This window comes from Myotis myotis, unplaced genomic scaffold (genome assembly GCF_014108235.1).
Source record: "Myotis myotis isolate mMyoMyo1 unplaced genomic scaffold, mMyoMyo1.p scaffold_m19_p_5, whole genome shotgun sequence".
In the NCBI taxonomy this organism is placed as follows: domain Eukaryota; kingdom Metazoa; phylum Chordata; class Mammalia; order Chiroptera; family Vespertilionidae; genus Myotis; species Myotis myotis.
This window is the reverse complement of record NW_023416357.1, coordinates 82546162-82563118: the sequence shown is the minus strand read 5'-3', so window position 1 is coordinate 82563118 and position 16957 is coordinate 82546162. Positions and strand designations below refer to the sequence as shown.

Sequence of the window (16957 nt, the reverse complement as noted above, 5' to 3'; positions counted from 1 at the left end):
AGCACTCCACCTTGTCCAACATGATCCTAGCCTACCTCCCAATCTTGTCCCCATCACCCTTCTGCCTTTCCCCAAACACACCATGCTGCTGGCACTGTGTGAGATAACCAGCCAGCTGGCAGGACACCTCTGCAAAGGCTCACTTCACGAGCAGGTGTGACCATTTGTGGCTCATGATGAACAGGGCAACAGGAAAGCCCTCCACACCTCCCATTCCATTTGCCCATCCCACCCTTCCTGGAATTGCATCATCAGAGGGCCATTCCTATGAATTAGGCTCATCAAGCATTGTGGGATCCTGAGTCCAGCCCTCACACTGCATTCAGGATAGTGAGGCCCAGAGAGAGGGAGTTATTGGCTAAGGACGCACAGTGAATCTGTGACAGAGCCAGCACAGAACTCAGGTCTCTTGACTTGTTTTTGCTTCCTCCAGCACTCTGGTCGTTGGATGGAGGAGTGAGCTGGTGAGCAGCGAGGATCACAAGCAGGTAGGGGCTCTCATGTGATCCAGCTGAGCCCGCTTGGGTGTGCTGACTCCAGGAGGTCAGGCGTAGACTCTGGGGCCCAGTGCTCAGGAGTTATCCTGAGGCCCTCTGCTGACAGACTCTTCTGTGGGGGATGGTGGTGTTAGCGTGTGGGAGGACTCCAAACCCTTCCAGGATGGCTGGGAACTCTGGGAGAGAGACTGGGAGCTTGGATAAGAGCAGGTGAGATCTCTCTCCCATCAGGCCCTGTAGGCAGGACACACAGAGCCAACCCCATCTGCAGCCTGGGATCTCCGTGGGCAGAGGAGAGCAGAAAGGAGTCCCCTACCCTGGACTGGATGGGATACATCTTTACCCTTCCTGCAATTCCATCCCCACCTTTAGCTCCCCTTGCAGGCACCAGTCCTTCTCCGCTCACCCTCTTTTTTTTTTTTAATTTTTTTATTGACGAGAGAGAGAAACATCAATGATGAGAGAGAATCATCGATTGGCTGCCTCCTGCACGCCCCCTACTGGGAGTCAAGCCCAAAACCTGGGCATGTGCCCTGACTGGGAATCAAACCATGACCTCCTGGTTCATAGTTTGACACTCAATCACTGAGCCAAGGCAGGTCAGGCTCCACTCACCCTCTTATAAGAAGATTTCAGGGGACACTTTAAGGGCACAGGAGAAAGGCTCTCCTCTACGAACCCCAACCTTATTCTTGTCCCAAGCAGGGACATACCCCTGTACCCTTGACTGAGTGAGGTCTCACCCAGGAAGAAGCAGATCAGGGTGAGAAGGGAAGAAAGCAGCAGCAGCCGGGTGTCCCCACACAGCATCGGCTCACAGTGGCCACAGTAGTGGACCCACCACCTAGACCGCAACACAGGGAAGCTTGCAGCTCAGAGAGAAATCAACCCCTCCCCAGGGGCCCACATTTCAGCCCCTACCCTGTCAGTGTAGTAGCCTTCTGGCCCAGCTTCATGCATCTCTAGGCCCTTCCATGCCACTCTCCACCCTTTTGTCAGTTTTGCGGGTTGAATTGGTCCCCAAAAAAGATCTTGAAGCCCTAACCCTGTTACCTATGAATGTGACCTCATTTGAAAATAAGGTCTTTGCAGTGTAATCCAGTTTAAAATGGGAGACAGACATGCACAGGGAGAAGATGCCAGGTGAAGACACAGAGAGAGACATGCACAGGGAGAAGATGGCCATGTGAAGACACAGAGAGAGACATGCACAGGGAGAAGATGGCCATGTGAAGACACAGAGAGAGACATGCACAGGGAGAAGATGGCCATGTGAAGACACAGGGAGACATGCACAGGGAGAAGATGGCCATGTGAAGACACAGGGAGACATGCACGGGGAGAAGATGGCCATGTGAAGACACAGAGAGAGACATGCACAGGGAGAAGATGGCCATGTGAAGACACAGGGAGACATGCACAGGGAGAAGATGGCCATGTGAAGACACAGGGAGACATGCACGGGGAGAAGATGGCCATGTGAAGACACAGAGAGAGACATGCACAGGGAGAAGATGGCCATGTGAAGACACAGGGAGACATGCACAGGGAGAAGATGGCCATGTGAAGACACAGGGAGACATGCACGGGGAGAAGATGGCCATGTGAAGACACAGAGAGAGACATGCACAGGGAGAAGATGGCCATGTGAAGACACAGAGAGAGACATGCACAGGGAGAAGATGGCCATGTGAAGACACAGAGAGAGACATGCACAGGGAGATGATGGCCATGTGAAGACACAGGGAGACATGCACAGGGAGAAGATGGCCATGTGCAGACACAGGGAGACATGCACGGGGAGAAGATGGCCATGTGAAGACACAGAGAGAGACATGCACAGGGAGAAGATGGCCATGTGAAGACACAGGGAGACATGCACAGGGAGAAGATGGCCATGTGAAGACACAGAGAGACATGCACAGGGAGAAGATGGCCAGGTGAAGACACAGAGACATGCACAGGGAGACACGCACAGGGAGAAGATGGTCAGGTGAAGACAGAAGCAGAGATTGAAGTGATGGGTCTTTGGATTTTGAGAGGACACCAGAAGCTGGAAAGGGGAAAGGAAGGATTCTTTTCCCTCTGAGAACTCCTCCAAGGAAGCATGACCTTGTTGAAACTTTGATTTTGAACTTCTAGCTTCCAGAACTGTAAGAGAATAATTTTCTATTTTTTAAAATATATTTTTATTTCAGAGAGGAAAGGAAAGAGATATAGAAACATCAATGATGAGAGAGAATCATTGATCAGCTGCCTCCTACACCCACTCAACCCCCACTGGGGATCAACACACAACCAGGCATGTGCCCCAACTAGGTATCGAACTGTGACCTCCTGGTTCATAGATTGAGGCTCAACCACTGAACCACACTGGTGGGGCAAATTTCTATTGTTTTAAACCACCCAGTTTGTGGTACTTGTTGCAGCAGCCCTAGGAAACCAATATAGGCAAGTTCAGCTCCCCAAATGGCTACATTCAGCACATGGTCTTCCTGCTCAGAACCTCTGGGAGCTCCCCACTGCCAGCGCGCCTGGCACTCAAGGCCACCCCACCTCACCTCCTTCCCGCTGCTCTCCCATCCCACCCCTCGCCAGCTCTCCACTAGCAACCTGGTTGGCTCTATAACATCCTGTTCCCATTCAGTGGGAGGAAAAAGAGGAAGGGAAGTGGAAGAAAAACAAAATTTTGAACCTGGGTGACTGGAGTTCCAGCTGGAAATAAGAAGGTTGAAAGAGGGAGGTGGTCTGCAGGCAGGGCTGTGGGAGTAGATGTGTCATTTAGGGCACTTTGATTTTGTGCAGTCAGAGGTGGCCTGTTGCATTGGGGAGAAGAATGGTGCTAGAACCCAGACTGGAGAATACACACACCCTCACACCCACCCCCCAGGCCTGAGCCTGAGAGAGAGAGAGACCTGTAGAGGGGCCTCCAAGGAGGGCCAGAATTGATGACTTTGAAGCCCAAGGGAGGAGCTCTGATCAGAGGCAAAGGTGGGCATCCAAGTCTCCAGCAACCTCTCCCTGACTCAGAGGGCAGATCACTTGGCTTTTCTGAGAATTAGGTCCTTGGTTGTAAAAAGGAAGAATCCTGCCTGCCTCACAGAGGAATATTATATACTAGGGGCCTAGTGCAGGAATTAGTGCACCTTGAAAGGAACTGTGGGCCGCAAGGCTGCAGTAGACACAGGGGCGAGTCTTGGCCCATCCTTTGTGCCTCTGCCCGGCCCCTCCTGCTGTGGCCCCCAGTCACCTCTCTGCTGCAGCTGTTCGGTCTATTTGCATATTAGCCTTTTACTATATAGGATGTTAAAGAGTGGAGGGGTTAAAACCATGCTTCTTTCTCATGTTTTACCTGGAGGCAGGCATACCTTCCTAGCTTCTGCTCCCTCACCTGCGAGTGGAAATAGTAATTCCTACCTGTAGGGAGGTTGTAAACGTTAAAGAACAGAGGCACCTGGCGTGATATGCAATCAATGCAGCTTCTGTGGGTGGTGAAAGGTTTAATCAACTGTGGCAAATTGTATCACTTTCCTTTAGCCTTTTCTGGGCACCTGTCTGACTACTGCACTTGAGGACAAGACTGTCTGGCTTGGACCCTTGTCCCAGAAGCCTGGCATTCACTTATACTCATTCACTGAACATCTACTAAACATCTACTGAGCAGCTCCTGTATGCCAGGTGCTATTCCAGGGCGGGGATGCAGCAGTGAACAAGGTAGCCAAATGCTGCCTTCTTTTTTTTATTTTTTAAAATATATTTTATTGATTTTTTTACAGAGAGGAAGGGAGAGAGATAGAGAGCCAGAAACATCGGTGAGAGAGAAACATCAATCAGCCGCCTCCTGCACACCTCCCACTGGGGATGTGCCCGCAACCAAGGCACATGCCCCTGACCGGAATCAAACCCGGGACCCTTCGGTCCGCAGGCCAATGCTCTATCCACTGAGCCAAACCGGCTACGGCAAAATGCTGCCTTCTTAACAATGTGTGCGTATGTTGTGGGAAGAGTGGGGGAGGGATAGACAATTGGCAAACAGACAAATAAATAAACAAGAAAAATATGAGTTAGCATGGGGCAGAACATTAAACAGGCTAATGAGAATACAGAGCAGCAACTTAAGATCAGGGAAGGCCTCCCTGAGGAGGTGAGTTTTTGCTGAGACCTGAAAGAATCCAAGGAGCAGCCATGAGAGGATCAGAACAAAGAGCATTCCAGGGGGATAGAGGAACAAGAGTAGAGGGCCCAGTGGGAATGGGCTGGGCATGTTCAAGGAACAGAACAGCATAGCTGGGGGTGGGGGGTGGGGGGTGGGGAATGGATGGCATGTGGTGTTGCACACAGTAGTTGCCCAATCAGTACTTATCACCCTGGGAAACTGCATGTGGGCAGCTTGGGCGTGGGAGGGAGGGCATACCCAGGCTCAGCTTACTGCTATAAGCCCAGTGACCTATCCACCTGGCCCACAGGAACTCAGAGTCAAGGGCCATACATAGATCTTGGGAGCCTAACCCCTGGCAATGTCTACCCTCACCCTTTCACCTACTAATTTATTCATTAATTCACTTATTCACTTCTCATCAAATATTTACTGAGCACCTGTTGCATCCTGGGCCTCACTCCAGAGCCTGGGGCCATAAAAACAACCAAGGCCTGGTCCCAGTGCCATTTGGTGAGGCAGATGGAACCCATATTATTACCAGATTCAAAAGAGACATCTGCTCCCCCACTGCAGAGCTCAGAAGAGGGCGCAGTCAGCCCTGCAGGGCCCAGGGATGGTGTCCCAGAGGAGCTGATCCCTGAACCTGGCCTGGAGGGCTGAGCAGCCCTCTCAGAGTGGAATGTAGAGAAGGGTGTTCCAGGAGGAAAGAACAGCATATTCCAGGGCAAATGTGTTGCTGACCAGCCAGGAACTTAGGTGTGGAAGGGTCCACAGGGCCAGTGCAAAGACATGAACACGGAGAGGCCAGGCGCCATGGTGGGGAAGTTCCTGAGGGCCAGCCTAAGGAACTTGGACTTGATCCTGTGGGCGGTAGAGACTGTGCGGTTCCCTGCTTGTTTGGGGCAGGGGTCTGAAGGGAGCCACACAAATTTGCCTAGTGACAGAACCAGGCTGAAACTGAGCTCTCCGCTGGAGCTGCCCCTGTGAACCGAGGGCTCAAGGGTCTCAAGGAGGTTGGATGATTAGGGACAAGCAGAGCTGGCCCTTCCAGGGGCCTGAAATCTACCGCGGGGTGAGCTGGCTCTCCGCAGGTCTCCAGGCCTGCCATGCGATGGACTGGCTTACGGTCACGGGCTTTCAGCCAGGGGCGTTCCTGTGGTTGGCAGAAAAGGAATCTAAAACCCTTGAGCCCTCTGTTGTTTTTTGTTGTTCTACACTTCCGGGTGTGGTTCTTCTATTACTCTCAGGGCTCCAGGTGCATGGAAAAGTTCCCTGGCATTAGAGGTAAGATAGGGCATAGACCATCTCCCCAGATGGAAGGACGGAGCCCAGGTATCCTACTCTCCCAGACCCCACCTGCTCCACACTCTTCCCCTTTCTGCTGTCTGAGGAAGTGGGCAGACAGACAGGAGGAGGCTGTCTCAACCCTGACTTCCCGAGGGCTCTGTCAAGGGAAGGAAAGCTCTCTGCCATCTTGGCCATGGTGCTGGGACAGCACCAAGCCCATGTCCCTCCCGGTGCTATCAGAGAAGACAGCTGGCCTGAGCTGCAGGTGTCAAATCCTGCTAACCTGGTTTCCCTTCTCCTTACCTGAGATGCAAAGAGGGAGCAGAACCTCTCCTGGGACCTGGGGGAGAGGGCAGGAGGTCCCAATAACAGCACCCCCATCAGTCTTCCCCCCTGGAGTAGCCCTGGATTGGACGGAGGAGTGTTGAGTGTGTATATGAGAGTGGCAGCCTGGGGAGGTGATGGGTGGATGCATCGCTGTGTGTGGGTTTAACATGGGAGCAGGTGGATAAGCTTGAAGAAGCAGACAACACGGTACAGGGACTGCTTATGGGGAGTTTCTCCTGTGGAAAAGCCCTTCACAAGCTGGTTTGGCCTAGAGTCACGGATGAATGACTGGAAAGGCCCTTTGAACCCCTCTGGTCCTGAAGGGAAAGAAGCCTTTCCTGAGGCTGCACAGGGAGTGAAGGCAAATCCCACACACCAACAGCATCCCATTCCCCCAGAGACTTTCTACTGGGGAGCAGGCTGCCTGGCCCTGCCCTGGCCTGTGTTGGCCTCCACCCACACTTCTCCAGCCAATGTGGCTCAGTCCCTCTCGGTGTCCCACAAGCCCTCTGGAATGTTTAGGCCGAATTTGTCTCTGGAGTCAATGCTAGTTGTGATGGCAGAAGCCTGGGCCTCCCTGCAGGCCCTGGGCGCCTCCCTTTCCAAGGGTGCCAGGCCTTCCTGGTGGCTTCTGCACCTGGGGAAGGTTCGGCTTTCCTGAGACCCAAGTCTGGCTGGAGTCAGGTTGCAGGAAGGAGGTGGAGGACAAAGGGAAAAGGGGACTGGAGCTCAGGTTGCTGCTGGCCCTGGGAGGAGCCCAGTGGCATTAGGTAACAGTTCAAGCTCTCCAGCCTTAGGGAGCCTGGCCCGTCCTCCTTGCCAGTCCTAAAAGGCAAAGTCCGGAGCTAGGAAAGGGCGAGAAAACGAGGGCTGAGATCTGACGCTGTTCTCCCCAGCAGCCTGCAGCTGCCTCTCCTAGCAGATGAGCGTTGATGGAAGAGTCGTTGAGGCATGTAGGAAAGACCCAGACTTCACTTGGACCCACCTGTCTTGCTGTTCTTCCTCCAAATGCACCCCTTTGTTGGCTGGTGGCATCCAAAGGCTATAGATAATGGCCAGATGTCACCAGATGTCTGGCTTCTGGCACTACAGCAGGCCATCAGTATACTTGGACTGAATGGGAGTCCCATGAGATCAGAGCCTTAATCCCAGTGCCCAGAACAGTTCTGGTTTTCCCTGTCCTGGCACATAGCAGGCGCTCAATAACTGTTTCTTGGGTAAATGACTCATTTAATCATTGCAACAATCCTGTGAAGTAGGAATTACTATCATCGTCATATTCATACAGCCAAACAGAGAAGCAAAATCTATTACAGAAGGTGATATGATTAAGCAAGGATTGAAGCCAGGTGGCAGAACACCACAGCTCTGGCCCCTGACCACTGTGCCAAGCTGCTGGGGGACAGCCAGGGTCCATTTTACTACAACAGTGTGATGAAGTGTCATGATCAGCTGGGAACACAATTCATGGGCGTGAGGCAGGATAGTGAGAAGAAAGGAAATTTCTTGGCAAATGGAATGGGAAACCTAAGACAAAGTAATCAAACTGGCCCTGGCCAAACAGTTCTGTTGGTTAGAGCATTGCTCTGATATGCCAAGGTTGCACATTCCATCCCTGGTCAGTATAGGCATGTCCCATGTCACATCTGGGTCTCACCCTACAAGAAGCAACCAATGAATGCATAAATAATTGGAACAACAAATTGATGTTTCTCTTTCTCCCTTCTTCTTTCTCTCTTACCACCGCCCCTCCCCCCCCCCAAGAATAAGAATTAAATAAAGCCAAACACTTTAGTTCACAGATAGCTAATGCAGTGATTTTCAACTGGTGTGCTGCAAGAATTTTTAAAACATGCAATACCTGACTATTTAGTCAGGGTCACTGACCTTTTTTCCCTTAGGTTGTCAAACAAAAAAATGACAACAGTGGACACAACAATAGCCATCCGGTGTGAATGAATCAACGTTGTACCCTTTTTTTGTTGTTGTTAGATTGGCAAAAAATATATTTTTTGGTGTGCCACAGAATTTTAGTAATTAGTTGATATATGTCATGAGATGAAAAAGACTGAAAAGTGCTGAGCTAGTGAATCGCAAGACCTTATCTTCCCTAACCAAGGACACTTGAGAGCAAATGGTTTATACTATACTCTCCTCTCTAACGAGAGAATAAATAGCTTAAATCATCTTGTCAGAGAAATAGATAGCAGAGCCCCAATTAGTGCCATTTGTACCAGCCAAACCCAAGGACAGGTAAAGTCGGGAACTAGCGACACAAAAAACAATCAGAGCCAGAAAGCAAACCCAAGATAAAAGTAAAGCAGTGCAGCTGGCCAGAGAATGATCCCAAACTCCCCTCCACCCTCATTTTGATCCATCAGCACATTAAAAAGCACACCCGGGGAACGGATGAATATTCTGCTGAAACCCTCGCCTAAGACAGCCCCTGAGGAAGAGAGATACAAATCATCAAAACAACGGATGCCAGCGCAGGCTCTCTCCGTAGCAAGTCCACACTTTTCTTCCCTCTCAGGCTTGCATCTTCGTTTCTCTCCTAAACTCTAAGGGTCCCCATGAAATTTGTAACCATGAGAGCAGCGGGCAGCGGCAGCTCATCCTGGACTAACCCCCTAAACCCGTCTCCAAGGACCCTTTTCTCTGACTTTCCAGTGAGCTGACAGCAGCCCCGCCATGGCTCACTTCTTTCCCATCACATCTCTAGGGAGCGAAAACAGAGCTCCATCTAGTCTCTCTCCTGTTGCTTCCTCTACCCTAAGCCCTTCCGTGTGTCACTGTCCCCAGCGTTAATAAACGTACCCTCAAAATCACCTCGACTCGTATTGTGGAATCTTTCCTGCACAAAGTCAAGAACCCACACACTAAAGCCTGGCTCGAGGCAGACCCACTGCTGCTGGGTCCCAGTCTGGTGACAGGCCCACAGGCAGGCCTGGGGAGGACAATGCCCAGTCTTCTGAGCCCCTGTTGGGAGTCCCTGGCTCCTCCTGTCCCCACCCTCCCCTGCAGTGAGAGCCCAGCAATGCTTTTCTCTGGGGTGGACAGGAGCTGTGACCAGATGGGAACACAGACAAACAGACAAGGAAAAAATTCCTGGGAAAGGTCCACATGCCCCTCAGGTGGCTGTGAAAGGCAAAGGGATAGATTTCAGCACAGGGCAGGGAGAACTGGGGAACTGAGCCAGGGTGTTGGATGGTTCGATCTCCTATGCAGACAAACCTTGTTGCTGTGTGTGTGTGTGTGTGTGTGTGTGTGTGTGTGTGTGTGTGTGTGTCTTCTGCTGGGAGGAGGGGGAGTTGGTAGGGGCTGACAGGAAGGGCCGAGTGGGTGTCAGGAGCCTGCTTTACTGTGTGGTCTTGGCCTCCCAGTCCAGTTCCCTCAGCTTCAAGATGGAGATCATGCTGGCCACCTCAGCCGACTTCTCTGGGAACCTCATGGCTCATGCGGTGGCAGAGTGGGGCCTGGCTGAAGGTGAACAGCCTGCCTTGGCAGGTGGGGGCTCTGTCACTGAGTGAGCAGAGGAAGGGTACCACAGAGGGCTACCGTGATGAGCTGTAGAGTCCAGAAGACCATTAACCCTCCGACTTTGGCTGATTAGAGTCTACCCAGGCCTCATTCATGTAATAGACATTCCTCCCAAATGCTAGCTAGGCTTCTGTCTCTTTTCTATCATCTAAACCAGCGGTCACCAACTTTTCGGACCTCACGGACCACCAGTGTTCTGCGGGCCACCGGTTGGCGACTGCTGAAACCACTCCAGAGCTTCCTGACTCCTCTCCTCCCTTACCGCCCTGGATCTGAGTCTCATTCTTGGCAGGCCATGTCCCCTGAGGGCTCTAAAAGGGTGGGCAGGAGATGGAGGCAGTGGGATCAACAGACCTTACCTCTTCAGGGTCTGGATCACTGTTCCAGGGCAAGCATAGCTGCAAGATGCTGTCCTTCTCTGGTCCCTGGTCCCTTATTCAGGGCTTTCCTGGTAATTGCTGGGTCCCTAAGGACGTTCCTGCCAACAGCAGGAATGTGGAGCCCGTCCTGAATCAGCAGGTGCAGTGAGGGAGCCATGTGCCCAGGAAGGGGGTCCACTCAGCTGGCCTGTGTGTGTGTGTGTGTGTGTGTGTGTGTGTGTGTTGGGGGGAGTGTTAGTGTTACCATCCTCTCCTTGCAAGGAGGAAGTGGGATACCCAGACATGAGACCATCATTTGGAATTAAATCTCTTTTTGTCTCATGGGGCCCCACCCTGTTCTCGTCGGTGGTCCTCAGAGGCAGAACCAAAGACCTCGGAGCAGAATCCTATCTGGTGTCCCCTATCGAACCTGCCTGCATCTCATCCCCAATTTCTGTCCCCCTCCTATCATAACCAACTGAGTGACTGGAACAAAAGGAGACAAGCCACAGGTCTGCCCAGCTCACACCCCTTCAATTCCCACACTCCATGCACACACATTGCCCTTTATTCATCAGTTCATTCAGCAGATTTTTATGAAGGGTCTGCTGTGTGTCAGGGACTGGTGCACAGAATCAGCTTACAAGCTAGCAGAGAGAGAGACAGTATGTAATCAAACAGCCACACAGATAACTATCTAATTACCACTGTGGCAAGTGCCATGGGAGAAAGGGACATGGTTCAGTGTGGGGGTAAACACAAAACTCTGGTGGCCACATAGAAGAGCAGGAGTTTGCAAAGGACCCTGAGCAGGAGCACAGGAAGGGAACACCAGAGGGTTGTATATGGCAGAAAGCAAGAAAGGAGGGGTGGCCAAATGTGTCCAATGCTGCTGAGAAGCTAGTAAGATGAGAGAAAAATGTTCTCTGCCCGGTTAAGCACAAGCTGCTTAGCGTGGCCATCAAGGCCATTCATGATCTGGCATCACTGATATCTCCACCCATCCCCTGGCCAATATGCAGTTGTTACCACTGTCCTCCCTGCCTGGAATTTTCTTTCCCTTTTCCTCTTGGTGGAAGCCTGACCACCATCCCTCAGGTAGAGCATGAGTTTGCAAAGCACTTTGTATGAATTTCTGTTGGAGCACCTGGCAGACATAACTGGGCCTGCCCAATACCCTTCCCCTCTTCTCCCTTACTCAGCAATGTGTTGGGCCTGGTCTAATCCAATCGTGATAATCCTATGGTCCATTTTTCCAGCCTCCCTTGCAATTAAAAGTGGCCATGTGACTCAGTTCTGACCAATAAAACATGAACAAATCGACTGCAGAAGGTAGGGTTGGAAAACCTTTGCCTTCCACTCTTTATTCAGTCTTGAACACCGATATGATGGCTGGAGCTGTGGCAGTCACCTTGCGGCCATGAGGGAAAAGCCAGGAAAATTACAAAAGTCTTGGCTCTGACACCCTTGACCTACTGAGTCAAAGCCAGCAGTAGACATACTTCAAACTTCTTGTTTTGTGTGAGAAATAAAACCTTATTTAAGCCTTTTTGGTTGGCTTTTCTGTTGCTGATAGCTGAGGCTGAGCACTTTACAAATCTTGTAATTTATTTTGTTGCACATCTCCTTCCTCTACTTGACAGCTCCGTGAGAGTGGGGATCGTGCCCTAGTCTTCAGGGCCTTAGGATTCAGCAAGGTTTTGGCAGTGAGTTAGAGCCCCTTGAGGGTATATTATTATTTTTTCATAATATTATTTTATTATCCTTTAATTTTTTAATTTTTGTGGGTATATTTTTAACTGAAGAGAAGATTTATGGAGACCAAGGCTACTCCCAGGTGGATGTGGAAATAGCAGTGACTCCAGAGACTTAGTAAAAGGGTTACCAGGTAAAATACAGGATGCCCAGTTAAATTGAATTCCAGATAAATAATGAATACTTTTTCAGTATAAGCATGTTTAGTATATATATACCAAATATTACACAGGATATATATATATAAATGTATATATGATGTAAATTATTTGCTGTTTATATAAAAGTCACATTTAACTGGACATCCTGTATTTTTATTTGCTAAATCTACCTAGGGCAGTTTTCTACAAGGTCCCTTCACCTGTGTTCATGAGCTCTGCAGTGGGCATGGGTGGTGGGGCCTCATCTGTGAGGGGAGAGGCTATTCCTGGGGCCAAAGTGATAATAATAACCTTCCCTCATCCTAGGAAGGACAGGTAGGAGGATCAGATCTTGGAGGTCTAGGTCCTTGTTTTGGTTATCTATTGCTGCATAACAAATTACCCCCATATCTGGCAGCTTAAAATAACAAATATTTATTGTCTCAAAATTTTTGTGGGTTAAAAATTAGGGAACAGCTCAGCTGAGTTGATCAAGACCTCTCTTGAGGTTACAGCCAAGACGTCAGCGGCGGCTGAGGTCACCTACAGGCTTGACTGGGGCCAGAGGATCTGTTTGCATGATTGCTCACTCACAAGGTTGGGGTGCGGGGGGGGGGGGGGGGCAAAGCCCAGTGCCTTGCTGACTATTGGCAGAAGGTTCTAGTCCTGTACCACATGGGCCTCTCCATGAAGCTGCTTGAGTATTCCTGTGGAGAGCAGCCAGTGTTTGGACAGGTTCAAGCCTTGGACTAATGAGAAGGCACGGTCCTCTTGTGACAAAGCCACGTGCAAGTCCTAGCTTGGAGGGCAAAGCCCTGCCAGCACAATTATAGCCAAAGGCTATAGTTGTAAGCTGGGCCCTATGGTCCGAACCTGTGATCCCACGTGGCTGAGTGATGTGGGCTTGATAGAGTTCAGATGCATGTAGTTGAGTAGGATCGAAACCCACGAGAATGTTGTAAACATCTTGACCACGCCCTCACTTTGCCTGGCAGAATCTGGCTATAAAATAAAGACACGGCTTTCAGGCTGTGGCACTATTACTTGCTGTCCATTAGAGAGGACAGCATCCCACCCAGACCCAGCTTTTTTTCTCTTGCCTGTCTTTTCTCAATCCTTCACAACCCCCTCTCAGGCTCACCGGACCTGGCTGAGCTGGCTCCTCGGCACATATGGCGACCAATGTGGGGCCTGAGTGCAGGGAACTGTGATTGTGGGGTGAAAGGAGGTTCCCTTGAGCACATGCAGAGAAAGTGAAAATAGGGTAGGGAGCAAGGTTCAATAATTACTGGATGTAAAACATGGGAAATTCAGGATCCCAGGAAGGGGATCCCTAAAAATAATGCTTAGTGAAGCATTTTTAAATTTCTTAAGGAGAAAATAAATAAAATAGAGAAGAAATATAGAGGTAGAAAAATAAGCGGTAGAGAAAATAGGAGGTAGAAAATAAGATAGATAAGATAAATTAAGGTAGATAAGATAGAAGATAAGAAATAGGAAATAGGAGATAGATAAGATAGAAATTATAAGATAGAAGATAAGAAATACGAGATAGGAAATAAGGTAGAAATCTCTTAGGTTTTGTTAAGCTACTGTAAAGCAAAAAATGACTGTGGTTGATGTTGTTTGAGGAAGTAACTTTTATTTCTGACACAGAAGTGGGCCTAGATTGTAAGCTCTTGCGGCAGTTGAATTGTTTCTGGGCTTTGGTTATTTCTGCTTGTACGACCTGATATCTCCCTGGAACTTTAGGTCCAGACTCAGAGTTGGAGGTCTCCAGCTCTGCAGGACCGAGGGCTGCTCGTTTCCATGCAGCAGCGGCTGAAGACGCTGAGGAAGGGATCAGACTTCCACCGGCATGGTCAGGGCTCATGTGACTGGGACTGGTGCCGGCTCAGTCCCAAAGCCAACTGTCCAAGCAGCCTGATCCAGGGGCACCAGCTTTGCATCGAGGACATCTTTGCATCAGAGGCGACATCTTACTCTGCAAGGGTCCAAGGTATCAACATGGGGTCAGCTGAAGAAGTTAGTGACTGAGGCCTGGAGGACGGTGGAGAAGCGGGGAGTGGAAGTTACTCTTAAAGTCTTCCGCAGCTAAATCTGAGGACTCTGAGTAAGATATCCTGAAAATCTTAACATGTCTGTAGTTTGTTTTTTCTCTCATCGCTGTGTTGCATTGGCATTGCTTTGTTATTGTTTTATTAATAGCCAGAGTTTTGTTCTCTCTTGTTGCTGTATTACATTAACATTATTGTAAATTAATTGTTTTGTTAATAGCCAGAAGTTTGTTCTTGATGTTTTGGTTATGCTGCATAATTGCCTAGAGCTTTTGATGATGTAAATGGAAGTGTTTAAAAACAAAAGGTGTGTGTGGGGGCAGGGGCGGCGGGGGAGGCGGGGGAGGGGGGCGGGGGGGGGGGGAGATGTGGAGAGTGGCCACAGTGTTTGGACAGGTTCAAGCCTTGGACTGATGAGAGGGCACAGTTCTCTTGTGGCAAAGCCACATGCAAGTCCTATCTTGGAGGGCAAAACCCTCCCAGCACAATTATAGCCAAAGGCTATAGTTGTAAGCTTGAACCTATGGTCCAAACACATGGCCCCACATGTCTGAGTGATGTGGTACATGAAAAGTGTAAATAGGGTAGGTAGCAAGGTTCGGTAATTACTCTTGCTAGAGTTCAGGTACATGTAATTGAGTAGATTCGAAACCCAGGAGAATGTTGTAAACATCCTGACCACGCCCTTACTTCGCCTCGCGGAATCTGGCTATAAAATAAAGACATGGCTTTCAGGCTGTGGCACTGTGGCTAGCTGTCCATCAGAGAGGACAGTGTCCCACCCAGACCCAGCTTTTTTCTCTTGTCTGTCTTTTCTCAATCCTTCACCAACCCCTCTCAGGCTCACCAAACCTGGCTGAGCTGGCTGGGCCCATATCATGCCCAACATGGGGCTAAGTATGCCATGGCCGTGCCGGCTCACCACATATTCCCTCATGCCAGCTGGCTCCTCCAGATCCAAGAGTCTAAGGTAGAAGTGTCCATGACTTTTATGACCTGGCTTGGGAGTCACCTATCATCCTTTCTGTGTGTTCTGTGGTGGTCACATAGGCCAGTCCTGATACTCTGTGGGAGGGGATATACAACAGAATGATCATGTCTGCGTAGCGGGTTTTTTCATGCTGTGACCTCTGACCAACCTCATTGTCCTTAGCAAGCATCTCAAAGCCTTCTTGTCGATGAGTGTCTGTGTTCCATTAAAAAGTAGCCAGCCCCTGCCCTGCAGGTGCTGGACCTGCTGGCACCACAGATGCGGCATCGGGCACAGAAGAAGTGGCTATTTCTACGCGCAGTGCTCAGAACAGTGAGCACTAAGAATGATTTGTAGCCTGACATTCCTGATGCCCCCAGCCATCTGGCGTTTGGGCTCCATGTGAGACCCTCAGCACTTTGCTTTTTCCTTTTTCTCTGGACGATGAGGCTGTTCTGTGGGGTGGGTGCAGATGCACGTGGCAAACCATGGGTCTGACCTGCATAGGGTCTCCTGCCTGGAAATGAGTTCGTAGGGCTGGGCTGGGACTTCTTAGCAGCAGTCCTTGGGTGGATGGGCAGGTGTGCGAATCCCAGGCTAAGAACCACATGCCAGTGTGAGCTCCCTGTGGCCCTGGGTGGGCAGTCGGAGCCACCTCGCACATGAGTGCCCACACTCTAAGGACCCTGAGACAAGCAGAGCACTTTCAGGAGCAGGAGGGGCTTGGTCAGTTTGGGCCGGGTGGGCTGCTAGAAGTTCGCTCCCTGCAGTTGCCTGTCCATGAGTTGGGAGTTGGGGCCCATGTGGATCCCCTCAGTGGGCTGATAACTCTGCAAATGATTGTCCCAACCAGGGCACTGGGGAGAGGGGGGGCTGTAGGTAACTCCACTGGGATGGTAGGTGTAACCCACTTTCCTTGACCCCTTACAGGAAAAAAAAAATTGGCAGCCTAGCCAATTTGGCTCAGTGGATAGAGCATCAGCCTGTAGACCAAAGGGTCCCAGATTCGATTCTGGTCAAGGTAACTCAGTTGTAGGCTCAATCCCTGGCCCTGGTTGGGGCTTGTGTGGGAAGCAACCAATCAAAATGTCTCTCTGACATCTATGTTTCTCGCTCTCTGGATCTCTCCCCCTCCCTTCCACTCTCTCTAAAAACAAATGAAAAAATATCCTCAGGTGAGGATTAACAACGAAAGTAGTCATAAATATGTTTGTTAGTAATTGCCTAGTGATAGTATTGATCATAAACAACCATCTCTCACAAGACCCCAAAAAGGTATGGCCTCTGGTTTGTATTCATTGTCTTGTCAATCATTAGTAACTGAACTGTACTATAAAAATACTGTAACAGCCCTAACCGGTTTGGCTCAGTGGATAGAGCATCGGCCTGTGAACTGAAGGGTTTCAGGTTCCATTCCGGTCAAGGGCATGTACCTTGGTTGCGGGTGCATCCCCAGTAGGGGGTGTACAGGAGGCAGCTGATCTATGTTTCTCTCTCATTGATGTTTCTAACTCTCTATCCCTCTCTCTTCCTCTCTGTAAAAAATCAATAAAATATATTTTAAAAAATACTGTAACAGGGGTATGTTAGTGGGGAATAATCTTGGAGGACTGCTAGGTCATCTGTCTGCTCTGACCCAATCTTTCTGTAAGTAAATTACCTATAATAAGTTGTTATATTCTATAGAGTTGCTTGCATTGCATCATTTTTCAGTCTAAAGATACCTTCTCAGCCTATCGGATGTGGCTCAGTGGCTGAGTGTCGACCTATGAATTAGGAGGTCATGGTTCAATTTCCAGTCAGGGCACATGGCCAGGTTGTGGGCTTGATCCCCAGTGGGGACGTGCAGGAGGCAGCCAATCAATG

The 16957-nt window shown here is 50.0% G+C and overlaps 1 non-coding gene across 1 annotated transcript; it reads left to right on the top strand.

The window, feature by feature from the left end:
* Positions 1–15343: 15343 nt before the first annotated feature.
* Positions 15344–15458, top strand: LOC118657199. The gene has a single exon (XR_004967923.1). It is a non-coding gene; the product is annotated as a small nucleolar RNA SNORA43 (small nucleolar RNA).
* The last annotated feature ends 1499 nt before the right edge of the window (positions 15459–16957 follow it).